Source organism: Protopterus annectens, chromosome 13.part0 (genome assembly GCF_019279795.1).
Source record: "Protopterus annectens isolate FY-2018-M chromosome 13.part0, PAN1.0, whole genome shotgun sequence".
Lineage (NCBI taxonomy): Eukaryota > Metazoa > Chordata > Ceratodontiformes > Protopteridae > Protopterus > Protopterus annectens.
The window spans coordinates 1,212,866,681-1,212,884,036 of NC_056747.1; the positions used below are offsets into that span (position 1 = coordinate 1,212,866,681).

At 43.4% G+C, this 17,356-nt stretch overlaps 1 protein-coding gene across 6 annotated transcripts in view; it reads right to left on the bottom strand.

The window, feature by feature from the left end:
• The window catches only part of TLK2 (tousled like kinase 2), a 3,436,060-nt gene that overhangs the window by 660,406 nt on the left and 2,758,298 nt on the right, over positions 1-17,356 (bottom strand). The window lies entirely within an intron of this gene.

Sequence of the window (17,356 nt, forward strand, 5' to 3'; positions counted from 1 at the left end):
GCTCAGAGGGCAAAACCCCCCAAAATGGAAGCCAGAGCCGACCTATGCAGTGCTGGGGCTCTGAAAGCTTTGGAGTCAAATGCAACACCTTAGATCTGACAGGGAGACTACAGTGTGGGTATCAGAAATTCACAAAATGGCAGCTTCTGCCCACATTTCCAACATTTTTTTAAAGCCTGCCAGTTTACTTGCCATTGCTATATCAAATATTAAGAAAGAAAAACATTTTTTTTTTCATTTTTAAATAGGGAAGTAGGAGAAAACAGAGAGAGAAATACCAACTATGGTAACTAAGCTACTACAGAGTTGTAGAGGAAAAGGAGATACCAACAACAGTACCCAAGAGGTACAAAAAAAATTGTACAATTGAAACAAGAAATTTAAAATGAAAGTAAAGGATAGTAATAAAGAATTTTTTAAGAAAAAAATTGAAATATGGATCAGTTATCTAGCTAATGCTCGAGAGAGATTGAAGACCATGTCTTCTGCTTGAAGCAGCAAACAGGATCTGAGGCAATAGAGGTTGGTGCATTACGAGTAAAGAAGAAGCTCGAGAGTTTTTGGTTCCCATGAGCTTTAGCAATGGCCAAGTCGGATCCAAGGGATTGGATCTGAACCAACAGTGGAGGACAGAATAAAAACTGATATCAGATCTATAATTCAAAGTGGAAAGAGATGATGAAACGGGAAAGTTCAAGTAACACTGAGACACTGGGATTTTGGATACAGACCTTTAAGGAGAATAATCATACAGAATATTATATTCATAAAGTATCAGGTGGTCTTCTAAGAGCTAGCCAACATGGGAATAGAGAAAAGAGATTCTGCTGATAAGTGCAGTTAGGGATACAGACAATAGGCAAGGGAGGGGAATATATTACAGAAAACTGGAAAAGTAACTAAGGTACTTGGAGCAAATAACTATAGAGGGGAAGTTAACAGAATGGGAAGATGCCAAAAACTTATTTGGGCTGCAGGCTAAAGATTGCCTTCCATATCAAGGATTGATATCAGACTATAGGCAAAAAAAAAAAAGAAAAAAAAAAGAAGGGGTAGGGGGAGTTCTAAACGAAAGACCAGCTCTGGTACCGTTTTTAGTAGAATCTACAACATAAGTTACCATTAAGAAAGGAATAATTAGCACAGCATATAAATATTGCATGATAACTATAATAATCAATTAGAGGAGGTTACGAAGGACTGGGAAGAGAGAGCAGATAAGCAATTCACAAAGAAACAATGGGGGAAATATATGTATGTCTCCCACATATGCAACAAAATCTAGAAGATTTTGGATCTTTGGCTCGAAGTGCTTATATGGGTATTTTTATATACGAAGCAGACTTCAAAGAATTTTTCCTCAGGCAGACCACAATTCTTGGTGGTGTAATGGGGCAGAAAGGTAACTGGGAACATATTTTCTGGGAGTATAATGGGTTGGTAGACCTATAGACAGCTCTGTCGGTGATGCATGGTGAGCAAGTTGGAGTGATTAGGGAAATTAATTTTTTTTGAGCTATGGTAACTACTTAAGACATAGTAAGTCCTTGCTGAGTCTAATTATGATAGCTGCCAAAAAAACAATTGCTAGAAAATGGAAATCTAAGTCTAAAGTAACTTTACTAGAAGTAGTGAAGATAGTAAGAGTTAAAACAACTGGAATGAGGATCTTTAGAAAAGGGTAGGAGAAAGTAATATAGAAAAAAAAAGGGAACCGTGGGATCAATACATGCAGAGATTGATTGAGGTTTAAAAGAAGGCAGGATTTGAATGAGCTATGTAATGGTTGACCAACAATGACTGGATATGGTAAAAGCAATGTACAATGTTTGCAGCTACAGTTGTGTTGGCACAGTTTGGAATGTATAATGTTTGCAACTGAGACTGTTGCTATTGTTTATTTGGTTTATTATGATTTACATAAAACGTAACATGCCCTTTATCATGCATGATAATTTAATAAAGATGTTTCTTGTTTACATGAAAAAAAAAACATAGAAGGCTGAACTTGGAGGAAGTACTTGACTTTTTGCATAGAGTTTGCTTTGTCTTCCATCTTTTTTAGCACAGACTCAGCCTTAGGTCCAAAAAGAAAGTCCTTGTCCAGAAGTGCATCTAGAAGTCAGTAGTTGACAAGATCTGGCAGGGTCTGTTCCCTAAGCCAAAAATGCTTTCTAATGACAGTGCCAGATACAGCTGCTCGGCTCGTGGCCTCCATAGCATCACAGCCGCAGTGCAGTGAGTGTCTACCCACCTGGAAGCTGGAATGGCAAAGGTCCAACAATTCCTTAGAAATGTTCTTGTCCGCCAGGGAGGATATATTTTGCTTCATTTTATCTAAAATACCTGGCTGGTATTTTATCATGTGAAACTGGCAGTTAAGGGCCCTCATGGCTAGGATAGCAGAAGTGCAGACTTTTTTTTTTTAACCAAACCTATCAAGGGCCGTGCTTTCTTTGTCAGTAGGTAAAGATTTTTTGAAGAGCTGGCTCTTGCTCTCTTGGGACACGATACACCAAAAAACATTTTTTGGTGCATCATGCCGCTGGATTCAGCTTCTGCTATGTCGGGGGTACTTTTAAATTCGGCAACTTCTGAAAGAGTGCTGCCTGTGGATATTTTGTGTGTGTGTCAAAATTGGCATTCAAAGACCTGTGGCTATTAACAAATGAGGATGGCCTGACCAGTAAATTTTACAAACTTGAATGCTTCATGCTTAAGGAGGTAGCTTTTTTATTACATTAAACTGTTGGAGAAATGCATCTCTTTAAATATCACCCCGAGGGGTTTACAGGTGAACTATCTACCTGTGGGGGAGTTTACTGAGGAAGACAATGATTTACTTGAAGAGTGGAAGCTTGTTTCTTTAAATTTCACTCTAGGGTGGCTCTGTATCTTAATTAAGCGCAAAGTACAGTTGTGTACACTTACCATAAATGTAGATCTTCGAGTGTATTCACAGTTGCAGTCATAACATTTGGGTTATCCGCCTGCAGGTAGCTCTCAGCCGGCCTGAATATCCAAGTCTTGGATTCCTGCATCGGATGCGGTCTCTTCTTCCATGCCGTCAGGTCGTCAGGGGTATAAAACATGCAGCCGACGCCATTACATCAGTTTTTCTTGCCCCAGATGTCAGGTGCCCCCACAATGGGAAACAATTATATGATATGCTACACCACCATCAAAAAGCAAATACACCAGAAAGCTTAAAACAAGAAGCAAAGGCAGAGCCAAGAGAAGTCAGGGAGCTGGAGGGAGGGTAACCAGGGCTACAACAGTGAATACACATGAACATCTACATTTTTGGTAAGTGTACACAACTGTACTATGTGTTTCACTGCTGCAGTCATTACATTTGGGTAGATTCCCAAAGCTAAGGAAGGGAGGAGGAAGTTAGGAGAGCATTAGGACCAGCTATTAAGCCCTGCAAAACTGCCGTGGAAAAAACAGCTCTGGATTTAGAAAAAGTAGGCATGTGGTAGTGCTTGGTCAAGGTATGAACAGAGCTCTGAGTAGCAGCTTCTAGGATGTCCCTGGTAGATACCCCTTGAGAAAGGCTGTAGAGGTAAGATGCAGTCCTGGTGGAATATGATCTTATCCCCTGTGGGGCAGGTTTTCCATGGTGCTTATAGCAGAAATGAATGTAATGGGCTATCCATTTTGAAATGGTTTGCTTTGAAATGGCCTTCCCCTCTGCCCCTGCAGCAAAGCCAACTAGCAGCTGTTCAGATTTTCTGAGAGGCTTAGTCGTGTCCAAATAAAATCTAAGTTGTCTGTGCACATACAAAGGGTACATAATTCATTCTTCTTTATTTTGTGGATTAGGGAAAAAGGTAGGCAAATGAAATGACTCATTTAGGGTCACACAAGACACCACCTTGGACATTAAGGATGGATTGGTCCTGAGGGAAACCCTGCCTGCATGGAAGATAATGAAAGGCTCCACTGCCATGAGGGCCTGTAATTCAGACACTCTTCTTGCTGAAGTGATGGCTAGAAGGAAGGCTGTTTCCCAATTAAGGAATTTTAACTCTGCAGTTGCAAGCTGGTTCAAATGGAGGGACAGTGAGCTTTTTCAATACAAAGTTAAGGTCCCAAGCTGGAGTAGGGGCTCACCTGGGGGGGGGGGTCTTAAATTTTTAGCCCCTCTGAAGAATTAATTTAACAGGAGGTAAGAGAAGAGTGGTGGGTTCAGTATTGTAATGTGCTGAAATTGCAGAGGCATGAATTTTAACTGACGAGAAGGATAGGCCCTTGTGGAGCATTTCTGCTAAGTACTGAAGAATATGAGGTAAACTGGACACCGTCATGCCCATACCCTGGGTCTGGCTCCAGGAACAGTATCTTTTTTTACTTTTCAGCACAGGATTTTCTAGTACTAGGTCTCCTTGCTTCCAGAATGACCTCTAGCACCTGCTTACGGAGGGATGCAGTTGGAGAGCTCAAGGAATTAGCCAGGCTGCAAGGTTCAGGGTTTGAAGCCGAGGGTGCAGAATCTGGTCTGCTTGCTGGGACAGCAGGGTAGGTGCCATGGATCCAGCAGTATCATGCTGCGCAAGAGGGGATACCAGTGCTGGCGAGGCCAGTCTGGTGCAATAAGAATTGTTCTTGGCTTGTCCTGTTTAATCTTTAGCAGAACCTTCGAGAGGAGAGGCAGAGGGGGAAAGGCATAAACCGATAGAGTTTCCCAGGTAAAGGATAGGGCAGATCCACAAGCTTGACTGTGGGGAGTCCTTGTGCAGAATTTATCCAATTGGTAGTTCTGGGGGGAGGCAAACAGGTCCATCTCTGGAGTCCCCCATTTGTTCCTCAAGAAGTTGAATATTTTTGGTTCCAGTTTCCATTCCTGTGGGTCCATGAGATTTCAGCTTAGGTTGTCTGCCAGTGAATTTAGCTTGCTTGGCAGGAATTTAACTTGTAGGTGCACTTGGTAGCTCAAGGCTGTGTTCCACAGAGCCATGGCTAGTGTGCAGAGAGGGTACAAGTGGGTTTCTCCCTGCTTGTTTATGTATCACGTAACTGTGGTGTTGCCTGTCTTTACCAACAATTGTCCTGGAAAGATGTGGTCCTTGAAGGCTGTCAGGGAATTCTGTACAGCTAACATTTCTTTTTGGCTAATATGCAGGTGCATCTGACTCTGGTTCCATTTGCCCTGAATGCACTGCCCTGCCAAATGAGCCCCCCATGCATAGTCTGATGAGTCTGCAGTCAGGGTTTGGGAGGCAGGGGTTAGATTGAAAGGGAGCCACTTTTGAGGTCGCAGGCCTCTGCACACCAAAGGAACTCTGTCTTTATACAAGGAATGATAGGAATCACTGATTCCAGGTCCTGAGAATGTTGACACCATAGGCTTTTTAGATACTATTGCAGTTTCCTCATATGAAGTCTTCCATGTAGAATTAGAATGCAAGATGCCATGAACCCCAGTGCTTGCAGAATTTTCCTTGCAGACAGTTGGGTCTTTGTGGCCAGTAGTTTGAAGTAGGCTGTCAAATAAACTTTTCTGGCATGAGGTAAGTCATCTGGGAAGTTGTGTTCAAGCTTGCTCCCAGGAATACTATCTGCTGGGCAGGGTATTAGAGTAGATTTCTTTTCGTTTATGGTGTACCCCAGCAAGGTTAGAAGTTTCTTTACAAATGCCAGATGTTTCAATAGCAAGTCCTGGCTTTCTGCCTGAATCAGACAATCATTCAGGTATGGGTATATCTGAATATTTCTCTGCCTGCAAAATGCAATGGCTGGAGCGAGACACTTTGTGAATACCCTGGGCGCAGTAGATAAGCCAAAGGGAAGTGCAGAGAACTTATAGTGCATGGAGACTGCTCTGAAGCATAGGTATTTCCTGCAAGATTCCCTTACTGGAATGTGCAGGTAAGCTTCCTTTAAGTCTAAGGTTGCCAACCAGGCATCTTTGCCTAGCATAGGAAGCAGCTGTTGAAGTGTTAGCATTTTAAATTTTGGGATTACCAAAAAGGTGTTTAGAATAGAGAGGTCCAGGATAGGATGCAGGAGCTGTCTTTTCTGGGCACCATAAAAAGTATTGAGTAAAAACCTTGTCCCCTTTCTTCTGCTGGGACAGGTGGAACAGCCCTGATACTTAGAAGAGAGAGAACCTGCTGTTGAGCCTCTGCCCACAAGTTTGGGAGTAGGTCTGGCCAACCGTTTGGGATTGGTAATGTGTGGAAGTGGAATCTGTATCCTTGGAAAACTATATTTAAAACCCATTTGTCCTGGGTAATGAGTTCCCAGTTTTTTGCATGCAGGGCAAGCATTTCTCCTAAGGGAGCAGGCAGCTGAGCAAGACTTGGCAGGGTTAAGGTTAAGTCATTGTGATATTTTTCCATGGGGGGGGTGTCTTACTACTTCCAGCTTTGGAAGTGGAAGCCCCCCACTTCTTAGGCCTGTGTGTAGCCTGAGACTGTAACCTAGGTGGTCTGCTGTTCCTGGGTTTGGGCTGAGAAGGCCTGGAAGAGGCTGGAAAGGACCAATTCTTAGAAGGCCAATGCCTACTAAATCTGGGAGGCTGTATTTGCAGGAAATCTTTAACAGTTTGCATAGATTTAGCTTTTTTCTCCATCTTTTTAAGGACTTCTACTTTGTTGCCAAACTGGCGGTGTTGGTTTAAGGGAGCATCCAGTAATTTAGCTTTAACATGATCTGGCAAATTTTGCTCCTTAAGCCAAGCATGCCTTTTAAGTATAGACCCAGTGACAGCAGCCCTGCAGGATGCTTCTAAAGAGTCAAAACCACATTGCAAAGTATGTTTACCAACTTGTTCAGCAGAATGCATTAAAATCTTGTAATTATTTATGTTCAACACAGTCAGGAATCAACATAATTTTCTGTTTAAGTAGTCCCATAATATACTGCTGATAATTTAACATATGAAACTGGCAATTTAAGGCCCTAATGGGCAAAGTAGCAGAGGTGTATACCTTCTTACCCCATCTGCCCAAGGCCCTGGAATCTCTATCAGAGGGGGTAGAGTTTTTGGCAGTAGTAGCTTTAATGCCCTTTGGTCCTTGGGAAATGGTCTCAGGATCCGCAGTAGGATTCTTGAAGAGGAATTTAAGAGTCAGGTACTCTGTAATACCAGTCAGGTTTTCTGGGAGCTGGAGGTAAAGTTTCTGGGGCAGGCTAGATTCCAAGAAGGCATCATCTACAATGTTCAGAACAGGAGGGATAGCTGAAGGCCTGTGTTGGAGGAGTAAAAATTCCCTAAGCCTCTTTTTGGAGTCAGAGTAATCCTGGCTTTCCCAGTGGAAATGCTCCCTAAGAGTGTGCAAGGTTTCACCCAAAAAAAAATCTTCTGGTGGGGAAGAAGAGGGAATGGAATCTTCTGCATTAGAATCCTCATACGTAGACAACGGCAAATCCTGGTAATCAGAAGAAACAGAAATTTCAGAATCCTGATCAGGAAAATCAGTTCTTGGTCTCTTAGAGGGGGGAAGGTTGGCTTCCCCTAATTAAAGTAATAAGGTCTTCAGCCATTCTAAGCATTTGTTTTTTAGGCATATGGGCCTGACCACGCAGTTTGGACGTTGGTCTTCTAGGCGTGGGTCGAGTTTTAGGCCTTGATGAAGAAGATGGCAATGGTTTAACATGCAAATCTGTAGGCCTGAATACACCCTAAGAAGCTAGTGCCTGCGGCTCCGGACCCATCCAAGGTAGAGACATCCGCAGGTCCCATAGTCGAAGAAGCATCTCATGGCATACCGGACTCGGAATGGGTCTCAGTAGAGGCCTGCGAATCTGAAGTAGTGGGTATCAGGGGCTGTGAAAGCGCCTCACTGAGTACCGGCAAAATGGCGACTAGCTTAACGGAAACGTCTTTGGCAGTTTTGGACCTATGCGGTCTGTCTCTGTCTTTATCCTTACGTTTTTTCATAATATCGGTAGTCGGATGGCTTACCGAAGCCAATTCAGGATAGTTATACTGAGTATCAAAATAATTTGCTGCAAATATAGACAGACGACGAATAGTTCAGGGGTTGAACAAGGCACAAAAACGACAGCGAGTGATGTCTTGGTCTGGGCCTAGGCAAGGAATGCAGTACGAATGAAAATCTTTATGAGGTATTTGCTTTCCACAGGTAATACAACTGTTAACTTTTACTGACATCGGTTAAGAGCAAGAAAAGGAATCCCCAATGGGGTACTTAGCTTTTTTGCAGACGTCGGTTCTGAAACTTGAAACCAAAAATTTCAGGAGTTGGCCGACTGGCACTTGCGAACTGCTTCTGCTTTGGGCACCGCGCGGCTAGAAAGACTGATGTAATGGCATCGGCTGCATGTTTTATACCCCTGGCAACCTGACATCATGGAAGAAGAGACAGCATCCGACACAGGAATCCAAGACTGTGATATTCAGGCCAGGTGAGGGCTACCTACAGGCAGATAAATCCAAATGTAATGACTGCAATAGTGAAACACGAAGAACACCTTAAGGTTACAGGATAAGTAGTGCAGGGAAATCATAGAGTACAAGATGCTTTAATGAGTGAAGCATCAGAAAGAAGGTATAAGGAGTCAATGACTAATATTCATTCTAGAGTGCAACAGGCTGAACTGGATGTCCTGAAATGGAAAAAGAAAAATCTAAATAGGGACATAAAAGGCTTTTAAAGTAATATGGTCTAATCCCAGCAGGGGAAAGGGCGCTCTGGCAGGCCACAGGAGGAGTTAATCGATCAAGAGAAATATGCAAATCCTCCATGTTTTCTGGAGAAACAAGTTAAAGAAAAGCATTTCTTTTGAGGATATACAGGTGGGGGGGGGGGTTGTAAATTCACCAACGAACTCCACAAAATCCATACAGTCTCCACACAGAATGGGTATGTTTGAACCAAGAAGGGTCGGGGAAAGTACAAGTAGCAGCGGACTCCACAGCATGTTTTCCTGGAGCCCATATAAACAGTTCAAGTCAGTTTTTCTTTGATGAACTGCAAATCATAAACTTATCAGATTTATGACTAAAAATAATGAAAATGTATTAAGGGGCCCAAAGTTTGTTCCGACTAGAATTCCTTGTCTAGCAGACTTAATACTGGACATCAATCACTTCTGCAAGGAAAATACAGTTGTGTACACTTACCATAATGTAGGTGTTCGAGTGTATTCACTGTTGCAGTCATCACACACGGGTTATCTGCCTGCAGGTAGCCCTCAGTCGGATCGAATACCAGAGTCTTGGGATTTCTGCGTCAGATGCCGTCACCTCTTCCATGACATTAGGGGTATAAAACATGCAGCTGACGCCATTACATCAGTTTTTCTTGCCCCAGACGTCAGGAGCCCCCAAATAGGAAGCTATTACATGGTGTGGAACACTTCCAGTAAAAAGTAAATACCTCTGCCATAAAAGATGGCCATAAAGAGGATAGTTAGAAAGGATAGAGAAAGCCAGGGGGCTAGAGGGAAGAAAATCAGGACTGCAACAGTGAATACACTCTAACATCTACATTTATGGCAAGTGTACACAACTGTACCATGTCTTTTGTGTTTCACTGTTGCAGTCATCACACGTGGATTGATTCCCAAAGCTGAGGAAGGGTGGAGGCAGTCAAGAAGTGTCAGGGCTGGCAAGCAGGCCTTGTAAGACTGCTGTAGCAAATCCAGCTCTGGATTTAGAAAAAATAGTTAAGTGATTATGCTTGGTGAAGGTGTGTTCAGAACTCCAGGTTGCAGCTTCCAGGATGTCCCTGGTAGGGACTCCCCTGAGAAATGCTGTAGAGGTTGAAGTAGCTCTAGTGGAATGAGTTCTGATCCCCAGAGGGGTAGGTTTTCCATGCTGCTTGTAGCAGAAATGGATGCAGTGTGCTATCCATTTGGAAATGGTTTAGTTCGAAATTGCCTTGCCCTCTGCCCCTGTAGCAAAGCCGACTAGCAGCTGGTCAGATTTTCTGAAAGGCTTAGTCCTGTCAAGTTAGAACCTGAGCTGTCTGTGCATGTCCAAGGAGTGCAGGATCCCTTCCTCTTTATTCTGAGGATTAGGGAAAAAGGTTGGCAAATGGATGGATTGGTTTAAAGCCATGCTGGATACCACCTTGGGCATAAAGGAAGGGTTAGTCCTGAGGGAAACACTGTTAGCATGGAAAATAATGAAGGGCTCCACCACCATTAGTGCCTGCAACTCGGACACTCTTCTTGCTGAAGTAATAGCTAGAAGTAAGGCTGTTTTTCCAAGAGAGGAATTTTAACTCTGCTGAAGCAGCAGGTTCAAAAGGGGGAAGTGTGAGCTTCTCCAGTACAAAGTTAAGGTCCCAGGCCGGGGTGTGAGCTCTCCTAGGGGGCTTTAAATTGTTAGCTCCTCTCAGGAACTGTTTGATGAGAGGGTGAGAAAAGAGAGGAGGCTCAGTATTATAATGAGTTGAGATGGCAGAGGGATGAATCTTAATGGATGAGAAGGATAGGCCTCTGTGGGGCATCTCTGCTAGGTAAATCAAGGATTTGAGATAAGTTGGGCATAGCTGTGTCCTTTCCTTGAGACGGACTCCAAGAACAATATCTTTTCCACTTTTCAGCATAGGATTTCCAAATACTAGGCCTTCTGGCCTCAAGGATGATGTCCAGCACCTGTTTGCTGAGGGATGCTGGTGGTGTATTCAGGGGATAAGCCAGGCTGCAAGATTTAAGGTTTGCAGCTGTAGAGTCAAACTCTCCTGCTGAGACAGCAGGGAAGGTGTCAGATGTAGGTGCCAGGGTAGCACTGCTGTCAGACTGCGGAGGAGTGGGTACCAGTGCTGGTGTGGCCAGTCTGGGGCAATAAGGAGTGCCCTTGGCCTGTCCTGTTTAATCTTGAGTAGTATTTTTAAGAGGAGGGGCAGAGGAGGAAGGCATAAATTGAGAGGTTTTCCCATGTAAAGGATAGGGTGTTCACTTTCCAGGCTCTGCTGTGAGGGTTCCTGGTGCAAAATTTGCTCAATTGGTGGTTTTCGGGGGAGGCAAAAAGGTCCACCTCCGGTGTTCCCAACCTCTGGGTTAGAAGTTTGAATGAGCTGGGTTCCAATTTCCACTCATGAGGATCCAGTAGATTTCTGCTTAAGTCGTCTGCCAGTGAATTTTGCTTGCTTGGCAGGAACTGAGCTTGTAGGTGCACTTGAATCCTCAAGGCTGTGTTCCACAGAGCCATGGCTAACCTGCAGTGGGTAAGAATGAGTTCTGCCGTGCTTGTTTATGTACCACATAACTGTGGTGTTGCCTGTCTTTATCAGGAGCTGTCCTGGAAGGATATAGTATTTGAAGGCTGTCAGAGCTTTCTGTACAGCTAGCATCTCTTTTTGATTGATATGCAGGGGAATTTGTTATGGGCTCCATTTGCCTTGAATGCATTTGCCTGCCATGTGAGCCCCCCATGCATAGTCTGATGTGTCTGTTTTGTCAGGGTTTGGGTGGTGAGGGGTTGAGTGAAAGGAAGTCCCTTGATGTGGCATGCTTCTGCCCACCAAAGGAACTCTGCCGTTAGACCAGGTATAATAGGAATCACTGTTTCCAGGTCCTGAGAATGTTGACACCAGACACTTTTTAATTACCACTGAAGTTTCCTCACATGCAGCCTTGTATATGGAATTAGCAGAATGCATGAGGCCATGAGCCCTAAAGATTGCAGTATTTTCCTTGCAGATAGCTGGGTTTTGTTGGCCATTAGTTTGAAATAGTTTGTAAATTGGACCTGCTTTTCTGGACTGAGGAAAGCCATCTGGGAAGTTGTGTTGAAGCTTGCGCCCAGGAATACAATTTGTTGGCTGAGCACCAGTTGTGATTTCTTTTCATTGATGGTGTATCCCAGTGAAGTTAGAAGTCTTTTTACAAATGCTAGGTGCAGAAGTAGCAATTCCTGACTGTCCACCTGAATCAGGCAATCGTCCAAGTATGGGTAGATTTGAGTATTTCTCTGCCTGCAGTATGCAATGGCTGGAGCCAGGCATTTTGTGAATACTCTGGGCGCGGTAGATAAGCCAAAGGGAAGTGCAGAACTGACAGTGCATAGAGCCTGCCCTGAAATGTAGATATTTCCAGCAAGACTCCCTTATGGGCATGTGCAGATAAGCTTCTTTTAAGTCTAGGGTGACTAACCAGGCATCCTTGGCTAGCATAGGAAGAAGCTGTTGCAGTGTAAGCATTTTGAATTTTGGGACCACCAGAAAGGTGTTGAGAATTGATGGATCTAGAATAGGGCGACAAGAGCCCTCTTTTCTGGGCACCAGGAATAGTCTGGAGTAGAAACCCTGTCCCCTTTGTTCTACTGGAACAGGTTGAATAGCCCGGATATGGAGAAGGGAAAATACTTGCTTTTGAGCCTCTGCCCACTGGTTTGGAGGAAGGTCTGGCAACCCGCTTGGTGTTGGCAGTGAGTGGAAGTAGAATCTGTATCCCTGGGATACAATGTTTAGAACCCATTGGTCCTGAGTAATGGACATCCAGTTTTTCTGAATAAAGGGTGAGTTTTCCTCCTAGGGGTGCAAGTACATGGGCATGGCTGGGAAGGATAATTGGAAAGTCATTGTGAACTTTTTCCTTAAGGGGGTGGCTTATCACTCCCTGGTTTTGAGGTGGAAACACTCCATTGTTTAGTTCTCTGTATACCCTGAGACTGTAGCCTTGGTGGTCTGTTTCCCCTGGGTTTGGACTGAGAAGGCCTGAGAGGGACAGGAAAGGACCAGTTTTTTGAAGGCCAATGCCTACTGAGAATCTAGGTGGCTGCACCTGTAAGAAATCTTTGACTGTTTGCATAGATTTAGCTTTTTCTTCCATCTTTTTAAGAACTTCTGCTTTTGTGCCAAACGCTCCTGATTTAATGGAGCATCTAGTAATTTTGCTTCGACATGGTCAGGCAAGACTTGTTCCTTTAGCCAAGCATGTCTTCTCAGTACAGACCCAGTGACAGCAGCCCTGCAAGATGCTTCTAAGGCAAAGTATGTTTACCAACTTGGTTTGCAGAATGCATTAACTCGTGTAAATCTTTTATTTTCTGCACAATCTGGAAGTAACACCATTTTTTGTTTAATTAGTTCCATAATATGTTGCTGGTACTTCAACATGTGAAACTGGCAATTCAAAGTCCTGATGGCAAGAGTTGCAGAGGTATATACCTTCTTACCCCATCTGTCTAAAGCTCTAGAATCCCTGTCGGAAGGGGTAGGGGCTTTTGGTTGCAGTAGCCTTAATGACTTTAGGTCCCTGGGAAATGGTCTCTGGATCCGCAGTAGGATTCTTAGAGAGAAATCTGGGAGAGTCAGGTACTCTGTAGTATGTGTCAGGTTTTCTAGGAGCTGGTGGTAAGGTGTCAGGAGTAAGACTGAACTCCAAGACGACATCATCTACAATATCCAGGACAGGGGGTATAGCTTTTGGACTGATGATAGTCCTGGCATTCCCAGAGGAAATGCTCTCTTAAGGTATGCAAGGTTTCACCAAAAGAAAAATCCCCTGCAGGGGAGGCGGAGGGAATGGATACCTCTGCATCTGAATCCTCATAGGTAGATAAGGGTATGTCCTGCTAATCAGAAGGGTCAAAGTCATCAGACTCCTGGTCTGTAGAATCAGAAGGAAATTCAGCTGTTTGTGTTTTGGCAGGGGAAGGCTGGCTGCCCCTAATTAGAGTAATAAGGTCTTCAGCCATTCTAAGCATTTGTTTTTGTGGCATGGGAGCTTGAGCATGTGCTTTGGACTTCTGTTTTCTAGGTGTAGTGTGAACTCCGGGCCTGAGAAATTCGGTAGTTTTAGTTGGAAATGAAGTTGTCAGTTTAATATGAATATCGGTAGGTCGGAATACACCCTCAGAAACCGGTGCCTGCACAGCGGCTCCGGACCCATCCAAGGTAGAGACATCCGCAGGTTCCATAGTCCAAGAAGCATCTCGCGGCATACCTGACTCCGAATGGGTCTCAGCAGAGGCCTGCGAATCTGTAGAAGTGGGCATCAGGGGCTGCAAAAGCCCCTGAGTACCAGCGGACTGGCGACTAGCTTAACGGAAGCATAGTTGGTAGTTTTTGACCTATGCAGTCTTTGTGCTTTTTTGGAAGATCAGTAATTGGATGGCTTACCAAAGCCACTTCGGAATACGGAGAATGAGAGCAAAAGAATTTAGCTACAAAACTAGCCCGACGAATGATTCTGGCGTTAAACAAGGCACAAACTGACAGCGAGGGCCATCATGGTCTGGGCCTAAACAGGTGATGCAGTAAGAATGAAAATCTCTGTGAGGTATTTGCTTTCCACAGGCAAGAAAATTGTTAATTTTTTCTGACATTGGTTAGAGCAAGAAAAAAAGAATCCCCAACAGGGTACTTCGCTTTAGAAGACTTCAGGTCTGAAACTTGAAAAAAAAACACGAAAATGTCAGGTAGCGGCTAACTGGCACTTGTGAACTGCTGCTCTGGGCTCCTTCTTGGCAAGAAAAACTGGTGTAATGGAGTCGGCTGCATTTTTTATATCCCTGATGACCTGACATCATGGAAAAGGCGACAGCATCTGACACAGAAATCCCAAGACTCTGGTATTCGGGCTGACTGAGGGCTACCTGCAGGCAGATAAACTCAAGTGTGATGACTGCAACAGTGAAACACGAAGAACATCTGCATTTAAAGGTTCACAAGTTTAAAGGTGTATTTTCAAGGTAAAATACAGGTATGTCCAGTTAATGTTGGTGAAGATGCACGTTTGGACATTTCCTTACATGAAACTGATTTATTTTTGAACTGTTGCCTTTTACTTACTTACTTATGCCCGTCACCCTTGACAGGGTATGGGCCACCAACTACAGCTCTCCACCGAATCTTGTCCTGGGCCAACTGTTCTATTTGGTTCCATGTGTAGCCTCTAAGCTTAGCATCTTCCTCAAAGTCTCGCCTCCAGGTGTTTCGTGGGCGGCCTCTTCCTCTCTTCCCCTGAGGATTCCAGCGCAACGCCTGTCTTGTAATATTGTTTGCTGGTTTGCGAAGAGTATGCCCGATCCATCTCCACCTCCTCCTCTTAACTTCTTCCCCAATCGAAAGTTGGTTGGTCCTTTCCAAAAGGGTGGCGTTGCTAATAGTGTCTGGCCATCGAATCCGTAAAATCTTCCTGAGACAGCTATTTGTAAATGTCTGAAGTTTTTTAGTGGTGGTGTTGTCTAACCCCCAGGTCTCTGCCCCATACAGCAGTACTGACTTCACGTTAGAGTTAAACAGCCTTATCTTGTTGATCAAGGATAGTTCTCTTGTTTTCCAGACCCTATTTAACTGTATGAAGGCTGCTCTTGCTTTTCCTATCCTTGCCCTGACATCAGCTTCTGATCCGCCCTGCTTGTCAATTATGCTGCCAAGGTAGGTAAAGGACTGCACTTCCTCCAGTGGCTTCCCTTGTAGAGTGATAGGGTTAGTATTTGTGGAGTTTAATTTAAGGATCTTTGTCTTCAGATTGTTAATGTTAAGACCCACCTCTAGTGCTGTAACTGCCACCAAATTTGTCTTGTTTTGCATTTGCTGCTGGCTGTGAGAGATGAGGGTGAGATCATCAGCATAGTCCAGATCTTCCAGCTGACTCCATAGGGTCCATTGGATCCCATTTTTTTGTCCTGCAGTAGATTTCTTCATAATCCAATCGATAACTAACAGGAAGAGGAATGGTGACAGTAAGCATCCTTGCCTGACCCCAGTTTTTACTTGAAAGCTTTCAGAGAGCTGCCCTCCATGTATATAACCCTGCATGATAGACCATTGTATGAGTTCTTTATCAAATTTACTATTTTCGTTGGTATACCATAGTCCTTCAGAAGGCTCCACAGTGTCTCTCTGTCCACGCTATCAAACGCCTTTTCAAAGTCAACAAAGCTGATATACAATGGTGAGTTCCATTCAACTGACTGTTCCACAATTATTCTGAGCGTTGCAATTTGATCAGTACACGATCTATTTTTGCGGAAGCCTGCCTGCTCTTCTCTCAGCTTTTTGTCAGCCAATGGTAATTGGGTTGTGATGAGTAAAAGACATTATTGTGAAATGGTCAAAAAATTAATACGCAATTCTGAAAATTATACGGAGTTGGGGAATAATACAGTCAAAAGATTTAATTTGGAATTGCATGAGTTGTTGGAAAGAGGGGAAGATTGGGGTTCCTGGGGGCTAAAGATGTTAAAAAAAATTGCTTAAGGAACCCAGGGAACCAAAATTCTATGCAATTCTTAAAATTCATTAACATTTATCCAACCCTCCAGGAAGGTCCATTGTTTCTGGGATAGGTTCATATTTGGAAAATGTAGGAATGTTTTTAGATTTTCATTTTAAGAAGTGCCTTTCCAGAATGCCATCACATGTTGAGAATACAGCAGAGTTATGTGGTATTTCGAAAATGATTAAATGGCAAAGTGACTATTTTTGGGCCACTGTAGATGTTAGTGCATTATACACTAACATCAAAGTCAAGTGGTGTCCGGATGCAATGAGTACGATTAATGGGGGAAGGTCCTCGAACGTCTTAGTTGTTGACCATTTTGGAATTTTGCCTCACCCATAATTATTTTGGATGGGATAAAAAGTTCTTTTCACAGAAGAGGGAAACAGCAATGGGGGCTCCTTATGCCCCAACTTATGCCATCATTTACATGGGTGAATTTGAGAGGCGGTTTGTATATACAAACACTTTTTTCAGGAATCATATACTTTGTTTTTAAAAGGTTCACTGACTATTTAATTTTTGTTTGTAGGGGAGCACAACAAGAATTTCTGAAATTTGTGAGGCAATTAAATAACAAACCACATGGTCTGAAATTTATGTCAACTGAATTCTAACAGAATAGCATTTTTGGATGTAAAGTTTTATACTGATAACAGGAACAATGTTCAGTACAGGCCCTACAGGAAGCCTACATCTGTTAACTTTCTCCATGCCGAAAGTATGCACCCTCCTCTTTTGATTAAATCACTTCCTTATAGGTAATTAAGGAGGATTTATTGTAACATTTTGGAGTTGAGTCTAAGGGAAACATATTTGGGGGAGGTTTATGACAGGTTGGTAACTCGTGGTTACTCAAGATCAATACTATGGGAGGCTAAGAACAAAACGTTGCGACAAAATAAGGGATGTGGAAAATTCTGGAGGGGGAATAGTGTCAAGATTAAGAAAAGGGAAATTTCAGATTAAAACAAAGAAAATATTTTTTTGTGACAAAGTTTTCTCCTTTTCTGTTAATCTGGAACCAATGGTAAAGGAATTGTGGCACATAGTGTGCTATGATACCACAGTGGGACATCTCTTTCCCAAACATGTGACCTTTTCATATGGAAGATGTAGTAATTTGAAGGAATTATTAAATGGTGATGGGGCGATTGTAGAAAGAGGGGATAAAGTGGTAGCATGTGCATTTGAAAACTGCATA